Here is a 25676-nt window from a genome sequence, read left to right on the forward strand (position 1 = left end):
ATGGAAACTTGTAGAGATTTAGGAAATTAGAGAAAGAAAAAAAATACAATATGTATAATGACTACAATAACATAAATGATTATGGTACTATAAAATATTCAGATTAATAAATTGTAAGGAACAATCTCAGGTTCTCATGAAATTTTCTTGACATAGAAACTATAGTGATGTGCTATTTACTTCTCTGTCTTATTCTACAAATAAGGAAACTGAGGCAAATAAGGTTAAGTAAGTTGTTTAGGCTTAAATAGCTCATGAGTGGCTAAGGCCAAATTTGAACTCATGAAGATGTCTTTCTGACTTCCTATTTGATACTCTGTTCACTGTGCCACCTAGATCCTCAAATAATATGGCAAACAGTTATCAAGTTAGAATTGCTACACATTTCTATGATAATCAGTGAGGTAGATATTGGTTACAAATGCAAGAACAAAGCATCCCCTACCTTTTCTTTATATTTAATTTCAAATATGTGAAAAATACATAAAAATAAGTAAGAGGGAATTTAAGAAAAGTCACATAACTGGTGGATCAAAAATGGCCTCATGTTTTAGATGATTTCACTTGATTTGAGTTTGATGAAAACTACATTTCCAAGAGAAGAGAGGAAGATGAATTTTCTAATCATGAGAGACAAAGGCACTGAAGTGGAAGATGCTAAAGGGTTTTTCTGTATAAGACTGCTTAAATGCCTTTTCTTGTTACAAGGAAGTATTAAATGCTGGAAAATTAGGAAGAAATCACACGCATAAAAGCACAAAGTAATGATAAAAATATAATACATACATATATATATATATATATATATATATATATATATATGATACTCAATATTTTAATGGTTTGATATTGGCTAGACCACCAGTCCTAGAGTGCGGAGGACCTGAGTTCAGATCCAGCCCCTAATATTTGGCAATCACTATCTGTGTGACCTCGGACAAGTCCCATGACCCTGATTCCCCTGCTTCTGGGACCATCCCCAGTTGGGCTGATACATGGCCACTGGACTCAGATGATTTCAGAGGAGAAAGTAAGCTTAATGACTTAGCACAATATGCCCTCTCTCAAATCCAGTTCCCTTGCTTATGGAATCATTTCTCTGAAGTCATAATCTTCTTCGAGAACAAAGGACAAACATCATGATGCATAAGGTTAGGACAGTGGCAATTACAAATTCTATCCAGAAGATAAAAACTCTTATTTACTTTACCGGAATCATTAGAATAGAGTTTACTAAGTCTTTTCTATGTAGAGGTCCCTTTGTTAGGCATATTGAAGAGGGATTCAGAATATTCTATTTGACCAGGACTGGACAAGGAGCAAATCAGTAGAGGATGTAAAGAAGGTAGTTTAATTTTGATACCAACAAAAACCTTTCTAACAATGAGAACTGTCAAAAAGAGAAAGGCTGCCTTGCGAGTTGGAGGATTCTCCCATCATGAAGGAAGAGCTTCCACTTCTCCAAGTTGGAATGTGTATGAGTACTGGGTATAAGTATATTGAATATATTATATTTATTATTTCATTTCATATGTAATTTGAATTAGATAACATTCAGTTTCTCTCTCAACGTTTAAATTTGGTGATTCTAGATTTATTTTCCCCTACAGAACCTATAGCGTTGGGTTGCTCCTCTATGATTACCTGCTCAAGGACCATCTTGATTCAACATTTTCTTTCACTGTATTACCTAACTCATCTTGTCATATAGCTACCAAATAGGTTGTGTCCAAAATGTCCAGCAACTGAGAGGCAGCTTTAGGATCAATGTAATTACTTAGTTTTTCAGGACAAATCTTTTATTCAAAGTCTTAAATAATGCTCGGTATCAAAGAGGATTATACCAGCAAAGTTGAAAAAAATTAGATCTCTAGCAAATGGAATATTTTCAGAAAAGAGGTATTGCCAAGACATACCCTGAACATCCCATTTTGGGTGATGTTTATCTCTGAACGATAAAGGAAAAAGAATTTTCATTTTTACTTCAAGAAAATGACTATATTCTGCTTTGGCCAGTGTGAGCTTAATCCTTGTTCTGTCTGCTAAATTGGAAGAAAGAATGAAAGTTTCCATCTGGAACACAAAATATTTGTCTTTATTTGGAATTTTCTCCTTGTGAAGTCTTCAGTATGCTATAAGACCCACAGATAAGATCTTTCAGAAGATTAGATTTTTTTCAACTGACTTCACCTTCAAAGGAATCCTTTTTCTCTCAAGCTTAATTTATGTTCCAATTTGTATTTATTATTTATCTATCACTTCCATACACTCAATGCTATGCTAGATTTTGTACCTAATTAAGTCAAAAGCTTAATCACTCAGAAAATTTACAGGGTATTGGCTAACATATATAAGACAAAATAACCTGATTCTTTTTTTTTAATTAAAGGATAATGAAAAAGGACTCATGCTCAATGAAAATGCTGATGTTTTTTCTAGCATTTGGATTCAGGTTTGTTTTGGTTTTGAAACAGAGTTGATAATTAGGCATAAAACAAGAGGGTAAAAGGAAGCAACCAGAGGAAACTCTGTTTACAACAAAGGGAAGAATAGACAAGAGTCATGAAATTCCAAAATTTCATATTTGGAAGATACTTCAGAAGTAAGGTATTTCAATTCACAACTAAAACGAATTACCCTATTTGACATAACTGGCAAATGATCATCAAGTCTTTCCCCAAAAGAGAGAAAATTTGTTACCTCTCAAGGTAGTCCATTTCACCTCTGTTTAACTTTAAACTTTCTTCATATCAAGACAAAACATACCTTTTTGAGACAAATTCTATCATTTCTTCTTGCTTTGCCCTCTAGAGTGAAAAACAAATTTAATATCTCTCCCCAATAGTTCTTTAGTCTACCCACTCCCTATACACTCCAAGGTTTCTCTCAGTTATCTTATCTCCTTTTCCATTTTCTGCTATCGTGCAATCTCAAAGCATATGTGTGCATGTGTATGTGTTCATTTATGTTTATGTGTGTGTATCAATATAGCTCCTACAATGACCTGCCCAGAAAGAGAACTAAAATATTCTAGCTGAGTTCTGATTAGGGCAGAATACATCAAGAGGGGCATCCCCCTTACCTTGTTATTCTCCTCATCATATAGACTAATAGGGCATTAGTTTTTTTAAGGGTAAAATATACTTAAGAGAAAGAATGAAAATTCAAAAAGAAGGTGGTCTAAATGAGGAAAAAATAATAAAAGGTAGATTGCTGCCTCTCTGATTGAAATGACTAAAGGAGAAGGGGAAAAGAATTTAAAGAATCTTTACTATGTTTCAGACACTGTGCTAATCCATTTATAAATATTGTTTCATTTGATGCTTACAACAGCCCTTCAAAGTACATGCTGCTATTAAACCCATTTTACAATTGAGGAAACTGAGACAACTTGAGGTTAAAGGACTTATCCAGTGTCATACAGCAAGTGTGTATCTGAGAAAAAAATTGAACTCATATCATCCAGACTTCAGACTCATTAATCTTTCATTGCACCACCTAGATGTTTAAAACTTTCTCTAACTCCTGGGGATTTGGAAGCAGGAATGAATTTTCCCCATAGAAATGATTTGGCATATTCAATGGTTTCCAAACCAGAACAACAAGAAAACATTTATTTGACCTTTAGTGGAACATTTAGCAGTTTAGCAGTAATTTCTTTCTCTCCCGAAACGAAGCAATGGAATAATAGCCCCACAAAGCAGTAAAAATACATAGACTCACCAGGCATGTTTATTTTCAGTTGATGCTACTTATCTCTTTGTCCTCTAACTGTCGGAATCTTTGTTTCTCTGCAGACTAGTGCATCTGTTTACATGCAGTATGAATAAAGAGACCAAGATTGGTAGAGTAAACTTTGAGGGCTATAAAATATAAAAAAGAAGCACCAGTGTTGAATCCCCTATCCAATAATATTTTTATAACATGTAATAATGTTTCTTTGTGAAAAGGCATTTTGAGTTCTAACTGGAGGTTCAAATTTATTCCAAATGCAAGGAAAACTTAGTTTTTACTGCAAGCAAAGCACCGTTAGATGTGGGGAACTTCAGAGTTTAAGATACAGGTCACTACCCTCATAGAGTTTGCAATCAGAGAGAGGAAGGTTGAGTGGTAAATGCACAGAGCTAACTAGAAAATGCAGTAAGAAATGTAGTCATTTTTAAAGAGATGGAAAATGGAAGTACCGCCTTTAAAGTCAAAAGTATCAGGATAGAATCTTGTTTCTTTTGATTACCTCATCACTTAATTTTCTCAATGAGTAAATGAGACATCCTGCATTAGATGAAATTTGAGAGGAAGGGAAATTTTAGGCTCATAAAATAAAGGTATGGAGTGAGAAAACAGTATTGGTCAATTGGCCAAATGAAATTAATTGTCTAGTGTGTAATATTCAACATGGAGTCACTTAAGTTAAGAAGGTAAGTATACAAAGGTAGAATGATGACATATTTTAGAGGGTCTTAAATGCCAGATAAAGGGACATAAAATTTTTCCCATTAGATAATGAGTTGCCTTTTTTTTGAAAGTCAAGAAATGATAGATACCTGGAAAAATATTTCTCCATTGTTCTTCTCTTGGGGTGATAAAATTCCCCTTGGGTCAGGTTCAGCAGCATTTGTCCAGAACTGGAAGTCCACATGGTCAAAGGAAGAGAGATAGGATATAAAGAAAAAGAGGAAAGGTTATATCAGAAGATCACAGGAGGAATTCTCAGTTCTGTACAATTAGCTTTCCATTTTTAATGCATAGAGATTAAAAAGATGTTCTCCTATCTATACACTTTTCAATCACCATCCCCCCCCCACCCACATTAACAATGTAAAGGAAACTGTCAGTAAATTTGGGGGGGTAGTCAAAGAACTAAAATAAGAACCATCAATATTTCAAAAAATGGGTAGAGTCAATCACTTCCAAGCAATTTATCAAAGAGTTTAGGTGGAGTTTTCATAATATCTAACATTTGCAACTAGTTCTCAGGAATATATTTAATACAACAGCTATCACTCTTCTTCTACTCTTTTTTTTCCAGTTCTAGTCCTGCTTTGCTAATTTTAGCTCATATTTATAAAAATTCTGTCAAAAGAAAGAATTAAGAACTAAGGAGCATCTTGCCCATGGTCACACAAGCTTTGAATCCAAGTCAGCTGATTAAAGTGCTATTTTCACTATATCACTATGCCTATTTCTTAGAGAATTTGTTAAATCTTTATTTCATTGGCGAAAATTAAAAATTCTATTTGTCTCTGTTGCTTGATACATTTCTATTTTAATTAATTTTCACCACTATATATCTGGATTCTCATATTTGAAGCTTCCCGTTTTCCATTTCCAACCAGTTAGAATTATGGCAATGAAGAATTGATCCATTAACAAACTGTTGACCTTGGACCATTCCAGGTAAGTCCAGAGAAGTTAGGGTAACTATTCTTTAGCTATGGTAATTCCACTAATCTACATACTAAATGGAAATGGAATTTCCAATTGCTGCAAAATCATAGCATCTTAAAAGTTGGCCAGAACCATATCTATACCTAGACAAGAATCTCCTCTGAGTGTACCCAACAACTGCATACCCAACCTTTTCTTGTAGACATTTCATGAGGAAAAACCTACTATTTCCCAAAACTGCCCATTCTACTTTTGTGTGACTTTAATGATTAGGAAATGTTTTATGACACAAAATCCATTTCTATGTCCCTAAATCTTTTAAACATTGTTCCTAGCGCTGCTCTCTAGGGCCAAAAGAACAAATCTAATCCTCTTTCTGAACTTCAGCTCTTTAAAATAACTATCATTATCCCATTTACCACAGAGCTTCTGGGTTAAATATGACTGAGTTCTTCAAAATGTCTAGTATGCTATTATTACAAAGCCTTTTCCCATAAAAGTTATCTTCCCATAAATGTTCTTCACCTCATCAATGTTCTCTTCAAAAAATTCCATTTTCAAAGAACAAACAAACTGCTAAGTATTTGGTCTGACTAGGACAGCAGACCACAGGCTTCTGTTATTTTGGGCTATGTATAATATAGGTCACATGTGAGTACTGTGGCTGATTTTATTATTCTTTACCTAATAAGATAGAATGCTTACTAGCCTAATGAAACTTTGAGTCTTTTGCAATGGCGCAACAAAAATAAAGAATGACAACATCAAGGACATCAGCAATATCAACCCCAACAACATCAACACCAAATTATATTGTCCTTCATTCTCAAAGAAGACCACAATATCAGGGAAGTGATCCAATGACAAGTACATGAATTGTATATTTGAGTGAAGGTATGCTGTGCTAAGTCACCAGCCTCACTTCCTCCTCCAGAGATATCTGGGTCCAGTGACCAGATATGAGTCAGGATGACTGGAGATGGTCTTGGATGAGAGGAAATAAGGGTTAAGTGACTTGGCCAAGGTCACACAGCTAGTAAGTAGCAAGTGTCTGAGGCTGGAATTGAACTCCAGTTCCCCTAACTCCAAGGTCAGTGCACTTATACACTGTGCCACCTGACTGTCCATCAACACCAAAAACAACACCATCATGAACAAAAATCATCAACATCATCAAGAATAACCACATCCACATCATCAACCACATCAAGATAACAATATCCACAGCACCATCGACAAGATCAACAATGACACCCCTTAGAGGAGTTAGCTGGAGATATCATTGATGAATATAGGCAGGAAGGACCACATAGACCAAAAGAAGAAAAATCCTTTGTGTCATCCTGGAAGGGAGATTGGAAGATGTGTCAGGATTTAAGTCAAATGGGATTGCTTGTATTTTCCCCCTGGAAGTGACAGGGATTCACTAGAAGTTTGTGAGTAGGAAAGTAACCTGGTCAAACCTGTATTTTTAAAATATCAATTTCAATTGTGAGGATCTCTCTTAATTGTTGTCTGTGGTTTGTTCCTTGACTTTAATATAAACTTCTGATTCCTTTGAATAGTCAGAATGGAACCTCAAAGGAAATCCAAATTAATACTGAGTATCAGGACAACTGTTATTTGGCAAAACTACAAGCCTCAGGGACAGCATGAATTTACAGATGAGATATTGATATATATATTATTAAGGCATAAAATCCAACCATCTAGGAATACAGTGGAAAAAATGAGCACCAACTTCCAAGAAAGATTCTTTTGGGAATGAAATAGGGAGTCACTAAGGTGATATCACAGAACAAAGGAGGATGAAAGATGGGAGCTGGAAGAAATCCTGGTGGTCATCTATTGCAAAGATGTCAAAATGAGATCAATGGCCATGGAACCAGATGGAAATGGAATAAGTACTCTCCACTATCTCAAATACTCCAGCCCCCATATACTGATGAATAATCTTAAGGACCTCATTGTGACTAAGCAATAAATATGTATTTATAAAGGCTAAAGTTAACTTTGCTTCATACATTTGTCTATCCAGGCTCATCAAGGAAAGTAGAATGTAATGGAGGGAGAAAATTAAAAATGTTTTCTATGTTAAAAAAAAGATCCCATCAATTATTTCTCTAGAGATGAATAGCATTTTTGACCATAAGTTCTTCAGAATTGTATTAATCGATGTATTTCTGTGAATAGCTAAGTTAGTGTCTACAACATCATCCTGGTTCTACTTATTTCACTTTTTACTAGTTCCTATAAGGAACAAATGCAAATGTACAAGAGATGGGTGCAGAGCCAAGATGGAGGAAAGAAGTCAGAAATTTTCTTAAGTTCTCTTGGGTTTTATTCAGAAATAACTCAATCTTGTGTACAGAACCCACAAAAGAACAGTATTTTCCAACAAGGTATGACTTGAGTGGAGTGGAAGTATGCCCAGGGAAGAATTCAAGTCACTGTCATTCTCTATGCTGATGGCACAGACAGCCAAGCCCAGCATTCTCACTACCAGCAGGGCAGATGGCCCCAGCCCAGAAAGTAAGCCTCTAGGGTTCTCAGTACGAAATGTCTGAGATTAGACCTTATCCCCAATAAAAGAAACTTGGGATACTCAACTTAAACAGATTAAGACTTGTCAGAGAAAAGTCAGAAGTTTAAGGAAGTTACCTTAGAGATAAGGATGTGCAAAATACCATCTCAGAAGAGGATAGCAGAAAAACATTAATTAGGAACATGGCAGGAGAATATGAATCTCTTTTCAGTCCAAGAAGACTTCTCCAAAGAACTCAAAAGTGTTTTTATTGAAAGTAAAAAAAAAGAAAAAATTTGCAAAAGAAGGCACAAATATTGACTAAAGAAAACAAATCCTTTAAAAATATAATTGGCAAGTGCAAAAACAATGGAAAAATATAATAGCTCTTTCAACAATAGAAATGACCAATTGGAAAAGGGAATACAAAAGCTAACTGAAGATAACAATTCCTTGAAGGATAATTTGAGGCAAGTAAAGGCTAATGATTGTCTGAAAAATCAAGAATCAGACAAGCAAAATCAAAAAATTGAAAAAAAATTGAAGAAATTGTAAAATAGCACATTGAAAAATACAATTTACCTGAATAATGAAAGAGATAATTTAAAAATTTCAGACTATCTGAAATCCAGGAACAAAAAGGAATCTGGACAACATCTTTCATCATTTTCCTGAGTGGAAAATAGTCATTTAAATAACCCACCAAATACCTCCTGAAAGGGATCACAAGATAAAAATGGCAGCTAGATTGTAATGAAATTCCAGATTTATCAGATCAGGGAGAAAATCCTGGTAGGCAGCCAGAAAGAAGCAATTCTAATACCAAGGAGCGATAGTCAAGAATATACAAGAACTGACAGCATCAACATTAAAGTACTGAAGGGTCTGGAATATGATATGCTGGAGACCAAAGGAGCTTGGACCACAACCAAGAATTAGTCACACAGCAAAAAAAAGAGCATACTCTTTCAGGATAAAGTGTGGACATTTAGTCCTTCAATTGGGGAATGACTTCACAAACTGTGGTATATGTATGTCATGTTCTATTAGAAACTATGATGGATGGAAATTCAGGGAAGTCTGGAAGGATTTGCACGAACTGATTCTGAGTGAGATGAGCAGAACCAGAAAAGCACTGTACATCCTAATAGCAACATATGGGCTATGATCAAACTTGATGACTTACTCATTCCATCAGTGCAACAATCAGGGACAATTTGGGGCTGTCTGCAATGGAAAATACCATCTGTATCCAGAGAAGGAACTGTGGAATTTAAACAAAGACCAAAGACCTTTACCAAAGAAAAATCCCTATTATATTATTATGTAATTTTGCTATCTCTTATACTTTATTTTTCTTCCTTAATGATATGAATTCTCTCTCATTGCATCCAACTTAGATCAATATATACCATGGAAACAATGTAAAAACTAACAGACTGCCTTCTCTAGGGGTGAGGGAAGGGAAGCAAAATTAGGGGAAGAATTGTAAAACTCAAAATAAAAAATATCTTTCAAAAAAATATAAATAGAGGATATTCAAAATTTCCTGATTAAAAAAAAAACAGAGCAAGAGACAGAATGGTGTATATTGCACTGCATGAAACCATATCACATTGCATATGCAAAAGAAATTTTACAGTAGAGGGAAAGAAGGAAGCAGCTGAAAACTGATTTGAATTTTGCTTTCATTTAGATTTTACTATTGAAAGAATAACAAGGGGCAGCTAGGTGGCACAGTGGATAAAGCACAAGCCCTGGAGTCAGGAGTACCTGGGTTCAAATCCTGTCTCAGACACTTAATAATTAACTAGTTGCGTGGCCTTGGGCAAGCCACTTAACCCCATTTGCCTTGCAAAAAAGCAAAAAACAAAAAACAAAAGAAAGAATAACAAATACACAAGTTGGATTTAGAAATTCATAATACCATATAAGCACTAGAAGTCCAACATCAACCAATTTACCATCCACATCAACACCACCAGCAGCAATCCCAACATCCTCAGCAACATCCTCATCATCAATAGCATCAGCCAAAACATTAATAACAACATCAGCACCAAAATTTAGCTACCTGTAAAATAATTCCCCATTGTTTTTCTGTTGGAGGATAGAATTCCCCTTTTCTCCTTGGGCCAGATTCAGCTCTTGTCCAGCATTATAAATCCACATGGGTCTGAGGAAGAGAGATGAAAGTACGAGATGGGATACAAGGGAAAAGAGGAAAGGTTGAATTAGGAGAAGGCCACAGGAGGAATTTTCAATCCTGAATAATTATCTTTATATAAAAAGATGGCCTGCTGTCTATACTTCTCCCACTCCCCATTTCAGAACCAGATGCTTGATAATATTCAGCCTCTCTCAACATCAGATTCCTCAACTATAAAATGGAAATGCTAATGCCACATACCTCATAGATATTTGGTTGTAAGTATTAAATGAGATTTCATATGTAAAATTCTTTGCAAAGCTTAAAATACTCAATAAATTCTAGGTATTATTATTATTCACATTACAGATCAAGGAAAGACAGAAGAGGCCGTTTGTTCTTAAAAAAATCACAATTTAATTTTATAGACATGGAAAACTGAGGTCACGGGAGTATGAGTATTAACAACTATAAAAACCCAATAACAATTACAATGAGAACAATAGCTGCCATTGATATAACATGTTGAAGTTTGAAAATGTGTTACAATTATTAACTAATTCTATCCTCACAAAACCCTGCAAGGTAGATACTTCTAGAAATTTCCATTTTATAGATTAGGATACTGAGGCAGATGAAAATTTAATGGCTTACTTCGCTAGTAAATGTCTGGAACTGGATTTGAACTCAGGTTATCCATAATCCAGAGCCATAGCTGTCTCAGATTATGCTAAAATGAAACAACAAAAGTCATTTCAAAGTCCTCTGAAAGATACACATAAACACACGTATATATATATATATATATATATATATATATATATATATATGCGTGTGTGTGTGTATGTATAATATATACACACAACATGTGATCAATGCCAGTCATGTTTTGTGCATTACTTTGGGATTCTTTTTTATTCTAATTTGAATAATTACAGATCCTCTTGAATAGTCACTGGATATGTAATTTCACTGATATATGGAACTCAAGGTAAGGTAACCATCTAATAATACACATTTGAATATTGTCACTTGGATAATTTCCAAGAGAACACAGCCAGTAGGTGGTAACAGCATCACTTTCTTTCATCACCAACCCATGCTTCCTCTATCCCTACCAGTTGTTTCACCACTGAGCATCACCATGACACACCAGAGAGAAGTGGGTCTTGCACTGAGAAAGAACTATTTCCAACTCTCCTTTCCAGTACACACACACACACACACACACACACACACACACACACACACACACACACACTATGTAACTGGGATATCACTTAGCCTCTCAGCATATTAATGATACTCAAAAGACCCAAATTGCAGGGAAGAAGCTCAATGGAGTTGATGGATACTTGTCCTAAGACTTATCTCCTGATGAAATCACTCACCTTGTATCACTAACAAAAGAAGACACCAGAATTCCATTCTATTCTGCCATCCAAAATAACTTCTATCTGAGAAGGGAGGTGGCATTCAGGCTCATTCTTCTTGGAAATGCACACATGAGTTTTATCTCTCTGATAACCACAATTCTCTATGAGATGCAATCTTTAAATAAGCAGAGGGTCCTCTCCACCTTCCTCAGGGACTGGCCCTGCAGGACTTGGGAAATGACAAAGCATGGTATCAATTCCACAAGGTAATTTTGCAACCATTGCCTGAGCCCAAAGATAGTAAGCATGATGTGGAAACACATCTGTTTCTCTTTTGGATGACCAAACTTCAAGCACCTTTTTCATTAAGCATTGTCAGGGTAGCAAGAGAAAATAAATTATCTGTCAAAATAAGGGCTTTCCACAGCATGGATCCCACAGAGAAAGCCCAGAAGGGGAAGTTCTGGAAAGAAACTATTTTTGGTTGTTGTTGTTTAGTCTAAGTATGATAAATGCAGCAGTAGACATAATTACATTACACATATCCTTGTTATATTTATAAGAAATGCTGATAATAAAGACCAGACAGCAGCCGTAAAAGGGAAAGAATTCATTGAACAGAGCATTTCAACTGATTTTTAAATCATTACATTTCCAAGTGAATATCTAAAAATTAGTATTCTAACCCAGTTGCCCTTAACAGGAAATTGAAGATGGACTCTGAAAACTACATTTAAAAAATTTATCAATACTGAAATATGGTTGGGACTCAGACCCAGTATTATATTTATCAGGCACAGACTTGCAAGCAATAGAGTCCCTAGGAAATTGAAAATGAGTCCAAAGATATTACAGTTAACCCTTCATTAAGACATCCTTTGAAGCTTACTGTCTTGATGACATTGGGTGAGTCATTTTCGGTTCATGGGCTTTAGATTTCTCATTTGCAAAATAAGGGTGATTATACTAATCACCAGTAAGGTCCTTTTTGACTCTTAAGTCTGTGATGTTTGTTTTTTTCCTCTGATGGAAGGCTATGCTGATTCTTAATTCTTTGGAATATAAGTTCCTTGAAGACAGAGAGTAATTTACCTTTATCTTTGTAGCTGTATTGATTACTGTAATACCTTCCAAAAAGTAAGAGAATAATAATAGGGGTTAAAATTGTGATTTCATTAAACTGAGAACCATGAATTAAAGGATTCCCTTGTACAAGCTGCAGTCCTTGAGTCTCCTAGTGCACTGACTGATAGGTTAAGTGATTTGTTCAAGGACACATAATTTTTCTTTAAGACAGAGCTTGATCCCAAGTCTTCTGGTGTGCAAAGTGATCTCTTTACTATACTGGTTCTCTATCTTAAAAGAAAATAATTAAGAAACATGAGCCAATTGTTTGATTTCTTTGAATGTGACATATATTCTCCAAGACCAGTTAGATTGTTTTTACTATCTCTTTAATTATCTTGATTATCAGTTCTTTCTTAGTCATTTTTGTACTTTCTTTTCATATTGAAGATCATTCTCTTTGCCAGAAGATAAAAAACCAGCTAAAACTGAGTAAGCCTATTTCCTGTCTGTTGTTTGTTATTATTGACTCATGGACTTGTAATAGCAGTTCCATTCCTTTTTGTTGTTGCCTAAAAACAGAAAAGTGACATTTTTGGTAATCATGCATTTCCTTCCTCCTCAGCCTCAACTGATTCTGACCTTTCACACTACTGACTCTATTCTTATAGGATTACATCATGCTTTTACATTCACTCTGCATTTCAGGTCTGACAGAAGAGAGAAGGAAAGCAATAGAGACTTTGGAGCTAGGCCATAGAGATGTTTGAATCACCCTACAAGTTTGTTCTGGCTACAGGAGTTCTATTGGCAGGTGTTCTTGAAATGTGATGTGTAGATAGATAGATGTCAACTCTTCCTGGGAATAGTAGGCATATTTGTTAGAGAGTATTTTCCCAGATTTCAACTTCTCCGTGTACCTTTTTAAAATCTAAATTGGTAGGAGAACTCACTCTGGATTAATATGGGTTTTATTAGACAAGATCCCTTTTCCTCTTAATAGTCATTGTTTCTCTATATGTATTCAGAATTTTATTTCTACCACCATTTTTCATTTGTTCATTCTTGCTTGGTTGAATTTCCTTATAGAATTTAAAGCTATAGGATTTGTTTCCCTCCTCCAAATCTAGAGTGTTCATCATTCTGCCTACATTCAGAACTCCCCTCCAAGAGCTACTATGGTTACATAACAATGGCAAAAGGCTACCTTTCCTCCCTCCATTTTATGTTCCTAAACTTCTTTGTCTGCTTCTCTCTCACCTTTCCTTTGGATCTGTCTCCCATTCTCTCTGACTTACTGGTTCATGTTATACAGAATGAGCTTTCACTATCATAAGCAATTGCTGCCCATTAAAAAATCATTTAGTGACTTCCGTGAGCTGGTTACTATAGAAGATTTGGGGTGAAATACAAAAGTGAAATGATTTTTATATGCAAGGAAACTTATTTTCATTTTTGAGGGGGGGAAAATCTGTGCATAAATAAAGAATTATGAACTATAGGCAAAATGAATAAAATAACATGGAGGGATATGAAATACATACAACTGGGGTCATTAAGATTGGTACTTAAAGGAGGTTTCACATGAGCAAAGAAAGCACTGAAGAGAGTTAGATATTTCAAGAGGTATAAGTGATGGAGCAAAGTCTGATAGAATGGGGGAAGAACCTAAGTAATATCATGAAAACAGTAATGGGATATCATATATAATGAACATCAAATGGGCCAGTTACATATATGCTCTATCTATCCTATTATGCTTTTTCACATGAAAAGAAAATGTCTCTTTATTTTGGGTCAGGAAAAAGGAAGAAACAGAAAATCAAAAGAAATGGTCTTTATGATATCAGACCCAATTTCTGTTCTGTTTCAAAAAATTAAAGAAGCTGCTTTGAAGGATCATATTCCTTAATTTAACTCGAGTAAAAAAAATGGATCATTTAAGGAGGAGAGTTAAATTGAAATTTAAAATGACCAATTCAGTGAATTTCCAAAATCATTTTCAAATTCCTCGTATATACATATATCTAAAGGGGGAAAATAATTTATAAATAGTATCCGTTCAATGAAAGGGGTTAAGATACTGCTAATAATCATAATATCAATAGTAATAATAATAATATGAGTTTATATAATTCTTTAAATTTTGAAAAGTATATCACAAAGATTATCTCATTTCATTCTCATGATAGCCGTGGTTACATTTTATAGATGAAGAAACTGAGGTAAACAGCAATTAAATGACTTGCATAGATGACACATAATTGTCTGGAGATGTGAATTCAGGTACTGATTTTGGGTCCAGCACTCTTCATTATAGTACCTACCTACATAGATAGCTAGCTAGCTAGCTAGCTAGCTAGATAGATAGATATAGATACATAATTATAATAAAAATGATATTTTATCAATAAATACAAAATTACTGAAGAAATAGAGGGAGGATTATTAATTTAACTTTTCAGGGAGATTAATAATTAGTGATTGGGGAATAATTCCTACATGCAGTTTTTGTTCGTTTTACATTTGAGGAAGAATTCAGAAGAGCAGGATGGGAATGTTGTACATTTCTAGTATAAAGAATATCATTACATTAGCAAAGGCATAAAAGCACATTTTTATTGAAGTAGAAAATTCCTAGAAAGGAATGGTATAGGAAAAATTCTGAAATAGAAGGATTGTACACACTTTTGTATGCTTTTATTTGCCTCACCTTAATAGTATTTAAAGCTTTCAAAAGATGGAAGAATCACCAAGGAGAGATTCTAGATCTATTTCTAAATGAAGAGGACTGTTTCTGGAATAGAAAAATTGAAACCTTGAGGAGAAGCATTCCCTCTTTGGAATTTGGGAGAAAGGAGAGGAAATTTAGACATAGTCTAGAATACAAGCCGTATTTCAAGATCAGATTTCAAGGGCCTTAAAAACTGAATAGGATCCCATGGATTACAATTGTACAAAAGGTAAACTAAAAGGGATGCAAAATTCTCAAGAAAGGAATTTTGGGGGCAGCTAGGTGGCACAGTGGATAGAGCACCAGCCCTGGAATCAGGAGGACCTGAGTTCAAGTCTGTCCTCAGACACTTAATAATTGCCTTGCTGTATGACCTGGGGTAAGTCACTTCACCCCACTTCATTAAATAATAAAAATTAAAACATAAAGAAAAGAATTCTGAAGACATTAAAATTGATAATTAAGTTGGTTATCTATAAATTGATTTTCTTTTTTATTGATATTTTATTTTTCCAAATAAATGTTATGAAATTTTTTGAACATTCATCCATATGCCTATGTATATTTTTAAGATACAAAATTTACTTTTATCCTCCCTTTCCAACCCCCTCCCCTCAGTGGGGAATAGCCAAATTAATATGGTTCGTACACATTGGTGTTAAATATGTTTATAGATTAGTCATTTTGGCATGAGGAATTAGGATTAAGGGAAAGAAATGCATAAGAGATATTTTTTTAAATGAATATAAATATTCAGATTCTGAAAGATTTTGTTTTGTTTTGTTTAGTTTTTCTTCCTCTGGATGGGGATAACATAATCCATAGGCAGTCTAATACCGTTGTCCTAGCTCTCTGAACTACTGAGTGGAGCTGCTTCCATCAAGGCTGTTCATCTCACAATGTTGTTGTGTTTAGTTTTCTCTTAATTTTTCTCCCTTCACTCAGTATCAGATCCTGTAATTCATTCCATGTTTCTCTACTGTCTAACCATTTATGGTTTCTTATAGAACAATGATTTTCTATATATATGCAGCACAAATGGCTTAGCCTTTCCCCAATTGATTTGGATCCCCTCAATTTCAAATTCTTTGTCAATACAAAAAAGAGCTGCTATGGAATATGTGGGACTTTTCCCATTTTTTATGATTTTTTCTGGAAGTAGGCCTAGAATTGGAATTGCCAGGTCAAAGGCTGTGAACAATTTTATTGGTCTTTGGGCATAGTTTCTTATTACTCTCCAGAATAGTTCAATCAGTTCACAACTGTAGCATCAATGCATTAATGTCCCAATCCTCCCACAACTTCTCCAACAGTGATCATTTTCCCTTTTTGTCATATTAGCCAATCTAATAGGTGTGAGGTGATACCTCAAAGTTGTTTTAATTTGGATTTCTCAAAGCAGTAATGATTTGGGGCATTTTTCATATGATTATATATAGCTATAATTTCTTAAACTGATAACTGTCTATTCATATCCTTTGACTATTTATTAATAGGGGAATGACTTGCAACATTATAAATTTGATACAATTCTCTAAATATTTTAGAAATAAGACTTTTATCAGTACTCCTAGTTGTGAAGATTGTTTGTCAACTTTCTGCTTTTATTCTAATTTAGGAATCATTGATTTTATTAGTGTGAAACATTTTTAATTTTATAGTAAATATTCATTTTGCAGTTTATAATGTATTCAATTTCTTACTTTTTCATAAATTTTTCCCCATTCCACACATCTAATACAGTATTGCTTGGTCTTTTAATTTATCTATGGTGTCACCCTTTTGTCCTTATTTTGGTATAGGGAATGAGGTGTGAATCTATGCCTACTTTGTGGGATACTACTTTCCAATTTTCCCAACAATTTTTGTCAAATAGTGAGTTCCTGTCCCAGAAGCTGATGTCTTTGAGTTTGTCAAACAGTAGATTACTATAGTCATTTATTGTGGTTTCTTTTGTACCTATCATAAACCATTGATTCATTATTCTGTGTCTTATTAGTACCAGGAAGTTTTAATGATTGCAACTTTATAGTATAAGTTTTACATCTGCTAGAGCTAGACCACCTTCCTTTACATTTTTTTCATCAGTCTCCTTGCTATTTTTGACCTTTTGTTGCTCCAGATGAATTTTTAACTTGGTAAAATAATTGTTTGGTAGTTTGGTATGGCACTGAATAAGTAATTTAATTTGGGTGGAATTGTCATTTTTATTATATTAGCTCAACCTAATCATGAGTAATTGACATTTTCCCAATTATTTATATCTGATTTTATTTGGGTAAGAAGTGCTTTATAATTGTGTTCATATAGTTTCTGGGTTTGTTTTGGGTGGTGAATTCTCAAGTGTTTATGTTGTCTACAATCATTTTCAATGACATTTCTCTTTCTCTTTCTTGCTTTGGGGCTGTGTTGAACATATTTAGAAATATTGTTGATTTATGTGGGTTCATTTATATCCTGCTACTTTCCTGAAGTTGTTCATTTGTTAATTGTTTCAAGTAGTTTTTTAGATGATTTTCTTGCGGTCTCTAAGTATACCATCGTTTCATCTGCAGAGTGAAAACTGTTTCCTCATTGCCAATTCTGATTCCTTCAATTTATTTTTTTTCTTATGTTTAGAGTTAATATTTTTAAAACTATATTGAATAGTAATGGTAATAAGGGTATCCTTGTTTCACCACTGATCTTATTGGAAATGCTCCGAGCTTATACCCATTACATATATAATATTTGTTGATGGTTTTAGATAGTTATTACTTATTATTTTTAGGGAAGCTCTAATTATTCCTGAACATTCTAGTGTTTTAATAGAAATGGATATTTTATTTATTTAATCAAAGACTTTTTTCAGCATCTATTGAGATAATCATATGATTTCTGTGGTTTGTTATTGAAATTTTCCATTATGTTGAGTGTTTTCCTAATATCGAACCATCCCTGGTATAAATAAATCCCTGTTATGTCTAATATAAATTCTTCCTGATCCTAGTATTATCCTAGTAATAACTTGCTGTAATCTCATTGCTACAATTTATTTAAGATTTTTGCATCAAAGTTCATTAAGGAGATTGATCTAATTTTCTTTTTTTTTTTCCTGGTTTAAGGATTTTGGTGTCACAAAAGAAATTTGTCAGAACTACTCCTCCTATTTTTTGAAGTAATTTGTGTAGAATAGGAATTAACTGTTCCTTAAATATTTGCTAGAATTTACTTGTAAATACATCTAGTCCTGGAGACTTTTTCTTAGGGAGTTTATTGAGGGTTTCTTCAATTTCTTTTTCAGAAATGGAGTTATTTAAGTATATTATTTCCTCTTCTGTTAACCTGGGCAGTTTGTGCTTTTATAAATATTCATTTCATTCAGTTTATCCAACTCATAGCCATACAGTTCAGCAAAGTATTTCTAAATTCTCTCTTTAATTTCCTCCTCATTGGAGATTTGTTCACCCATTTCATTTTTTATACTGGTAATTTTGTTATCTTCTTTCTTCTTTTTAATCAGATTAACCAAAGGTTTGACTATTTTATAAACTTTTTCATATAACCAACTCTTAGTTTTATTTAATAGAGCAATGGTTTTCTTGCTTTCAATTGTATTAATTTCTCTCTTGATTTTCAGAATTTCTAACTTGATATTTAATTGGGGATCTTTAATTTGTTCTTTTTTTTTTTTTTTTTAGCTTTTTAGCAAGGCAATGGGGGTTAAGTGGCTTTCCCAAGTCCGCACAGCTAGGTAATTATTAAGTGCCCGAGGCAGGATTTGGACTCAGGTACTCCTGACTCCAGGACCAGTGCTCTATCCACTATGCCACCTAGTCGCCCCCAATTTATTCTTTTTTTAGCTTTTTTAGTTGCATATCCAATTCATCCATCTCTTCTTTCTCTATTTTATTCATATAAGCATTTAGATATACAAAGCTTTCCCTCAAAACTGCATCCCATAAATCTTGGTATGATGTATCATTTTCATCATTTTCTTGTATATAATTATTGATTATTTCTATGATTTAATGATTGGTTCACTTATTATTTAAAATTAAGTTATTTAATTTCAATGAATTTTTGCTTTATCTTTTCATGATCCTTTATAACATGTAATTTTTGTTGTATGCTGATCTGAGCAGTATGCATTTGTTATTTCTGCTTTCTGCATTTGTTTAAAAGGTTTTTATGCCCTAGTACATAGTCAATTTTGGTATAGATGCCATGTACTAGTGAGAAAAAGGTATATTCTTTTCTATCCCCATTAAGTTTCCTCCAGAAGCCTATCATATCTAAGTTTTCTAAGATTTCATTCTCTTTAACTTCCTTCTTGTTTAATTTGTGCTTAGAATGTATCTAGTTCTGAGAGGTTGAGGTCCCCCATTAATAAAGTCTTGCTGTCTATGTGTCCTTGTAATTCACTCAGTTTTTCCTCTAGGAATTTGGATGCTCTGCCTTTAGATGCATACATGTTTAATAATGATATAGCTTCATTATCTATGGTGCCTTTTAAGAAGTTGTAACTTCCTTACTTGTCCCTTTTAATGAGATCTCTTTTTGCTTTTGCTTTATCTGAGATCAGACTTGCTACCCCTGATTTTTGTACTTCAGCTGAATAGTAGTATATTTTGTTCCATACCTTTACCCTATGTGTATCTCTATGCTTCAAAAGTGTTTCTTATAAACAACATGTTGTAGTATTCTGGTTTTTAATCCATTCTGCTATCAGCTTCTTTTTTTGGGGGGGACAGTTCTTCCTATCCATATTTACAGTTAAGATTACTAGTTCTTTATATCCCTCCATGCAATCTTTCCCCATTTATATTTTTCTCTTTCCTTTCCTCTCCTTTTATTCCTCCTCACCAAATTTTCTCCCTTTCTCCTTCAACTTTTCTATTATAATTTCACTTTTTTTTAGTTGCTGTTTTTTGACAAGGCAATGGGGTTAAGTGGCTTGCCCAAGGCCACACAGCTAGGTAATTATTAGGTGTCTGAGGCCGGATTTGAACTCAGGTACTCCTGACTCCAGGGCCGGTGTTCTATCCACTGTACCACCTAGCTGTCCTCAGAATTTCATTTCAATTTATTTTCACTTATACCTTCACCTTCCCTTTTATCAATTGCTTCTTCTCTTATCTTTCCATTCCCCTGCCCCCTCTTCCATGTAGATTAAGATAGATTTTTAAACTCAAATGGGAATGTATCTTATTCCCTTTCTGGGTAGAATCAATTGAATAGTATTTGCTCAGTGTTTCCCTAAACTTACCCCCTTCTTTACCTCTAAAAGTTTAAATCTTTGTGCCTCTTCACCTGGTATTATTTATCACTGAGGTACTATAAATCTGGTCTTATCAATCACAGTTTGATTAACTGATTATTGGATAAGTTCAAAGTGTTATCAATGTACCATCACAGATTGATCGATTGATTGTTTGATAAGCAGCATGCCTCAAATACTAAATACCCTCCCCTCTTCTGTCTCATTAGAAGTCCACTTTTCAAGAGTCTTTAATTACATCAAATTTTTAGGGTTTTCTTTTCTTCAGTTAGCTTTTGTATCTCCTTTTTCAGTTGGATACTTTTACTTTTGATGGAATTGATTACTTTGGTCAATTTTTTATAATTTTCCTGCATGACTCATTTCTTTTTTCTATTTTTTTTTCTTCCTCTCTTTGGTTTTTGTAAATTCTTTTTTAAGCTCTTCTATGACCGTTTGGATTTCAGTCCAATGCATAAACTCTTTTGAGACTTCCCCTCTGTTATTTTTCACTGATTTCTTCTTCCAACATGGCATTATCATCTTTATCTGCAAAGTAGTTTTATATAATGTGTGTTCTTTTAGCTTTTTTGCTCAACTTTTTCCTTTTAACTTTACTCCTAGGGTATAGGATATATAGATCCAAGATTGTTATTCTCGTGGGGGGGGGTCTGATCCTTGTCTTGCCGTTGGCTAAGATGCTGCTTACTCAGTCTAGGTCTTGCCTTGCCATTTCCTCTTTTATATCCAGGTTCTGCCTGTGCAGTAGTTTGTTCCCAACCCAGTCTTATCTTGTGCCCTGGTATTCCCAGGGTTCAGACTTTGGGGTTGATACCCTCACTGATGACTTACTATCTAGCTGCTGGGACTATGCTGTTATCAAGTTGTCAGACCTGGACTGCACTATGGCTTCAAGCCTCCTGCTGGCTTTCCCCCTCTCCAGCCTTGCTTGGTTTTATTTCCTCTTTTCCCCAAAGTGACAGACCTTCTCTGAAGATCCTCTCTGATGTCTACTATTGAAAACTTCTTTGGATTTTTTTTTTCTTGGTGGAATCTGTAGTTTTAATGTCTGGGCAGAGACTTCATTTATCTTTAATAGGGAAAGGAGCATATTAGCTTCATGACACCATCTTGGCTCCTCCCCAGAAGGCCCCTTTTGCATTTTTCCTTAATTCTCTTTATATTCTTGGCCGTTTATCCTTCCAGAAGAATTTTGTTACTCTTTTTTTCTAGGTCTACAAAATAATTTTGGTAGTTTGATTAGTATGTCACTGAATAAGTAGATTGATTTAGAGAGAATTGTAATTTTTTAATTAGCTCAGCCTACTCCTAACTGATATTTTCCAGATGGTTTAAATTTGACTTTATTTTTGTGCAGAGTCCTGTAATTATGCTCATGTTGTTCTTGGGTTTGTCTTGGCAGGTATATTCCCAAGTAGTTTATGTTGACCACAGCTACTTTAAATGTAATTTCTTTATTTCTATCTCCTAGTGCTGATCCTGTTGGTAATATATATATATATATATATATATATATATATATATATATATATATATATATATATACACTAATGTTGATGATTTGTGCGGATTTATTTTATGCCCTGCTATTTTCCTAAAGTTGCCAACTGTTCAAAGTAGAATTTGTAGTTGATTTTTAGGATTCTTTAAGTATATTATCCTATCATCTACAAAGAGCAACATTTTATTTCCTCATTATCTATTCTGATTCCTTCAATTCCCTTTTTTCTATTATTTCTAAAGCTAATATTTCTAGTACAATATCGAATAATAATGGTGATAATGGGGATATTTGTTTCACCCTTGATCTTATTGGGAATGTTCCTACCCTATCCTCATTACCTATAATGTTTTCTGATGTTTTCAGATAGATACTGTTTATCATTTTATGGTAAATATTCATATATTTCTATGCTCTATAGTGTTTTTATTAGGAATGGGTACTTTATTTTGTCAAATGCTCTTTCATTATCTATTGAGATAATTATATGATTTGCATTAGTCTTTTTAGTGATATGCCTATGGGACCTCAGGTGCTAGTGGCTTCTCCACTGTTTTGAAATTCCTAGCCTAGTTGTACCCACTGATCTGGGGTTTTGGGGTCCATAATTTGTGTTGTATGCCAAGCCTAGAAGCTTCTAACTTGGTTTCCTGTGTTACTTGCCTAATGAATCATAACCTAAGACCTGGACTGCTGAACTGCAATGGGGATGAGAGAACTCCTGCTGCTTTCCCCATGCTTGTCTGTGCTGGGTCAAGGTCCCCCTATACCAAAGGCAGGCAAAATTTTCCAGAAAATTTTCCAAGTTTCTTAAGCTAGAAAATGCTCCTCTCTTTCTCTTTGTGTATTATGTCACAGCAGAATGCATTTAGAGGCTTGATTAATGTCGTTTCTGAAGGAAGCTGGGGAGAACTCAAGGAAATCCCTAGTTTCTCTCACCATCTTGGCTCCACCCCTTTCTTTCCATTGAATTTTGTATTAATTCAACCAGCTTCTTGACAGGTGCCCCCATAACTTACTCTAACCATAATCATATAAATATGCCAATTCTGTGTAAAATTAAGGCAACATTCTTTTACAAATATTTCTATTGCTTTGCAGACTTCAGGGCTGAGTTTCTCCCATGACCAATACTATGGGATAATTGTTATCTTGACTTCATTCTACTCAGTATGTAATTTTTTTGTCCAATAACTGTTGGATAAACTGAATTATTTCCTTGTTAATATATTCATTGTAAGTGAAAATAAAAGATGGAAGGAAATCATAACTAGTAGAAGGAAAACAACATAGATTCTCTTAATTAGGGAAATGTAGAACTTGATGGGTTTGGATTTATAGATCCAAAGATAAAATCCTATTTCATGAGCCATTGTAGTACTTGATTAGGCATAAGTAAAAAGCTTAATACAAAGGTCTTTGAAATGGAGCATTGCCCAAAGGGAATGAAAAAAATGAGTAAAGTCTTTGAAGCATTTTGCAAGATCTAAATTTAAGCTTGAAATAAGACTCTTTTTCCATGATTAGACTATCCAAAGGGAAAATTGACTGACATGAACCAAGAGGAGTTCTTGACTCTATTGAGATCTTCACACAAGGGCTGAATAACAAAATACTTGCTGGCTAGGATGATGAGGATTTTTTTTCACATACCGTATAGATTAGAGATTTTCTCTAAGGCCCATTAATTGTATGATAATTGGTTTCAGTTCAAAAGTGAACTCAGAGAAAGAGATCAAAACATTTGTTGGTCTAATAATGATGACCTTGGAACAAGGTGTGAAGGAAGTCAGAAACTGATACATTCTTCATAATTCTCACACCTATAAGTCAAGAATGTCTTCTTTTAAATCTAAGCTTCTTAATCTTAATTGTACATGAGCTTCTCTGGCAGTCTGACAAAGACTATGGATCCTTTCTCAGAGTAATACTTTAAATGCATAAAATAGATTATGAAAGAAACCCAATCTTTGTGAAATTAAAAATGTGTTCTCCTATCCAATGTCATGTACTGCCTGGAATCTATATCCTTGGATACATTTTGTTGTCCAGATTTAGAACTTCCATAATAGAGTTAGCAAGGGAGCACACAAAGACACCCCAAAAGAAGAAACTGAATATGGATGAAGAGAGAGTAAAGGTCAATTTGAGATGTAGTCTTGGTCTTTGTAATTGTCCATTTGTCTGTAGTCAACTCAGCCAACAGTAGCAAATATATAAGGAGATAGCAAGAGTAACAAAAAGAGGAAAGGTTTGTACAGTTATAACAATTATCCCCCCAATTGATTTTTAACATAAATAAAAATGGGTGCAGATAAATATTATTTTAATTACTAATTACAAAGCAATATAAAACAAAGGGCAAAGAATAAAGAAACCGAAGCTAGAATGATAGGGTTCTCTTCTAATTGGGACAGCAGAGGAGAGAAGTAAGGAGAAGGATACCACAGAAACTGGAAGTAAAAGGTTAAAAAAAAATTTCCACTATCATTTGGGTTTGTGCCATTGGAGAAGGAATAATGAAAGGTCACTTGAGAGTATGATGAGAGTGTAAGGGGAGGAAGGACTGACAATGAATTTTTCCACTTTAAAAGTATGGAGGAATATCTTCATCTACGTATTACTTTAACCTTTCTTTCTCCACTCCAAAATCACAAAATTTGAAGAAATTAGGACCCAGATTAAAGAAGTAAGGAAATCTGCTAATCCAAGCCTTGCAATCAGTTTATAGTGTGGTCTCGACCTAATCCCCATTTCTTAGTTTTGGTCATCTCCACAACGTATATTTTAAATAATACTGATACCTTGTTTCAGAGTCAATATGAAGATTAGAGAAGACAATGTGAATTTCTGCAATGATTCCAGTTCAGCAAAGATCTTGGATTGGTATTAATTATGGATTCAATTCTCATGGGTTAAGTATGGGCAAAATCGTATAAGAAAAATTCAATAATAATATTAAGGATTTATTAGACAAGCAACAAAATATCAACTAAGCCATGCGACATGATTATCATTTGGGGACGGCTAAATTTCGCAAATTGCTCCTCTACAAGGTACACTGCTATGGCTGATCAAAATATTGCTATGTCACGTTGAGGGAAAATAAGATAATGACAGTACTCTATTCAGTGAAACTGAGAATAATAAAGATTTTACAAGTTTTGTGGGAGGTTGAGTCTTGTCCCAGTGAGTGGAAATGGTAGTTAAAAGTAATATACATATATATATATATATATATATATATATATATATATATATATATATTCTTTGGACATGTTGTACCTCTATTGTATATTTGGAAATACTCTGAGTCATTTAATGGTTATGTTCTCTTAGGTGAATCTAACTGTCATCTCCCCTCCCCCATCACTCAGAAGAAGGGGATTGGACAAGATAATTTCTAAGATCTCTTATACTTTCAAAAATATGTGATTCCTTACCAAGTGACAAATATGGACAAGTTCAATGGCAAAATGGTGATCTATTGGACCAGAGCCCTGGGTTTGATGTCAGGAAGACCTGAGTTCAAATCCTTACTCTACTTACTGACTGTTTGTTTTCTTAAGCTGTCAAAGGGGGGATCATAGTAGGACATATCTCACAAAAATTAAATGAGCTAACACATTACCACAGAAATTGTATTTGTTGCTATTTTTTGTTCTTGTCACTAAGTAGC

This window comes from Macrotis lagotis, chromosome 3 (assembly GCF_037893015.1).
Source record: "Macrotis lagotis isolate mMagLag1 chromosome 3, bilby.v1.9.chrom.fasta, whole genome shotgun sequence".
NCBI lineage: Eukaryota > Metazoa > Chordata > Mammalia > Peramelemorphia > Peramelidae > Macrotis > Macrotis lagotis.